The following is a 2711-nucleotide window of genomic DNA, read 5'->3' as shown; positions in this document are numbered from 1 at the left end:
AGTGCAAACATTGGCCTATTGTGGACTATTATATCCTTCATAGAAACACAAACCTGAGGCATTATTTTCATCCAACAAATGGTTAAGAACATATAAAATTTTGACAACTCATTATGTTGACAAAGCTGTGAGGAAATAGACACATGAATATATTGCTGGTACGACCCACACGGAAGGCCATTTCTTTATAGTGATTAATATTACAAATGCTTTTCCTTTGATCCATCAGTTAGACTTCTAGGAACTTTATTCATTTATTTGTAAAATGACCCATTACAAAAGTGTATATGGAAACATCATTTCTAACAGCAAAAGATTAGAATCAATCTGAATGTCCATCAATAGGGTTACAGAATTAAATGGATCCTAAGGTAACTTAAATTAATATGGACTTCTTTATCAAATGACATGGAAAGATAACCAAGATATATCATTAAGTAAAAAGATTAATGTGCAAATAAGAGTGTGAGGATGTTAATGTTTGTAATAGCTGAGGAATATATATTTGTATTTAGTGTATAACAAATAGCTGGAGATAACATAATAGACCAGTGATATTGAACACAAACTGAGGAATGACAGAATGAAAACTGAATGGATGAAAATTGACATAAAGGAAGGAAATTGCTCACTGTATATGTCCATAGATAGATATACCATGTGAATAACTCATTCACCACATTTAATATATACATCTAAAAACTAATAAAAATAGTAAAATCCATACTGTTAAGAAAAAAAATATGTAGTAACACAAGTCACATTTAAAATAAGAAAAAGCTTTCATGATTCCAAATTTGTGCAGTTTTTTTCCCCCTAACTGACCAAAATTTGGGGAAAATGCAGAGAATGGTCCATGAGCCAAAGAGATAAAGGTCAAAAATACACAGGTGATATTTGGCTTTTCTCAGGTACATTAGCCATCTTAACTTCTAAAATTTCTCATACTAGCAACCACACTCATTGAAAAGACAGGAAAATCTTTTCTTATCCAAGGAAATAAGCACTCAATAACCTATGTTTCAGTGAATCTTACCCACACAAACAAATTGTATTCTTCAGCATTGGTCTATGAGTAAGATCTCTGAGCAGATAAAGATATTTCAAGATAAAAAATATAATATTCTTCATCAAATTAACAGAGAAGACTTGCTGAAAACTTAATGGAAGTTCTTGGCATTAGGCCAACTCACTTAAGCAGGGGAAAAAGATTACATGCCGCGGGGTAGTATCTTGGAAGAAAAGTTTGCAAAGATAGTCTCTAGCCTGGCATTTCTCAGTGGACAATAAAGATGAGTATATAGGCCATCGTTAAATAAACAACTTTCAACTATTCATTCTTAATATTTTATAATGTCTCAGAATCCAATTATGTGTCCTTTAAAGTCTCAGCATCCTCCAAGTGTTCTATTTTTGTGGAGTCACTTTCCCTCTAGGTCCTAGGAGCCTCAATTATAGAATAAGGGAATTGGCCTAGACAATCTCAGTATATTTTAAATGAGATACATGGTTCATGAGCTCAAGATAAATGAAGCTGATTACCTTTGTGGTGGAGAGCTCCTTGGCCTTGGCCATTTTTGTGATTTTATTCATATACAAATGTTCATTGACTTGTGATGGACTTGTATCTCAATAAACCCATCCTGAATCAAAAATACACTAAGTCAAAAATGCATTTAATACCCTAGTAAACCCGTCATAAAGTCAAAAAATCATTAAGTAAAATTATCGAAAGTCCATATTAAATAAATGCTATCCTGATCCAAAGTGCCCAAACATTTAGGATACTTTCTCTCTGTCTTTTTTTCTTTCCAGTTCAGCCAGTCCTGATCATTCCAGTGCCTGCAGGTTGAGAGAACAGAAAATTGGAGAAATAGACAAAGCCAGAAGCTCCAGCATCTCTCCGATGCATCTAAACATGAACAGAAAATAGAGGCTATAATATCCCCATGTGCTCTCGTTTCACCAACTAGCAACCTCTCAGAATTAACACAATCTTGTCTTCTGATTAGTCACTAGTAGTTTAAAGAATTATCTCTCCTAATGTTTTCTCCCTAAATTTAGCCCCCATTTATGGGACATTTAACTAGTTTCCTAAATATTATGTTAAGCCTTTTACATGTCCATCCTATTTAATCTTCTTGACAATCTTTAGATGTTAGTAATATAAACTCAATTTTACAATACAGAAAATGAGATTTAGAGAGGCTAAACTGCTAACTGAGATCACACAGTCATCCCAAGGCTACCAGCAGCAGAACCAAGCTTCAAGGTCAGATTTATAAACTCCAAAGATCATGTTTTACACCACTATATTTTATTGCCTCCATTTAAAAATATTTTTCAAACATGGAACCTTATCTATTATTATTCTCATTTGTTTTACATGTCTCCCTCACTATCTGAGCTTTTGCTAACCAAATATGTTCTGTAATAATTTGCAAAAATGTTTTATCAAAAAACTCAACATCTAAATTGAAAAGCCATTCTAACAAATTTGTCATGCACGCATGCATTCGCGTTGTTTGCAAGTCTAGGCTAGAGGAGGCAGAGTACGCTGAATCCTTATCTCAGCTATTCTTCCCACAAGACCACATGAAGAGCTCATATTGTCTAAATGTGTCATGCTTTCCTAATATCATCTTTCTGACATTATTGAGTGAAAATTTTTTAAAGAATGTGCAAAAGCCAACAAATAAAATAAAAAAAAA

The sequence above is a fragment of the Propithecus coquereli genome, unplaced genomic scaffold (genome assembly GCF_000956105.1).
Source record: "Propithecus coquereli isolate 6110/MARCELLA unplaced genomic scaffold, Pcoq_1.0 Scaffold13, whole genome shotgun sequence".
In the NCBI taxonomy this organism is placed as follows: Eukaryota; Metazoa; Chordata; class Mammalia; order Primates; family Indriidae; genus Propithecus; species Propithecus coquereli.
This window is presented reverse-complemented; position numbering follows the sequence as displayed.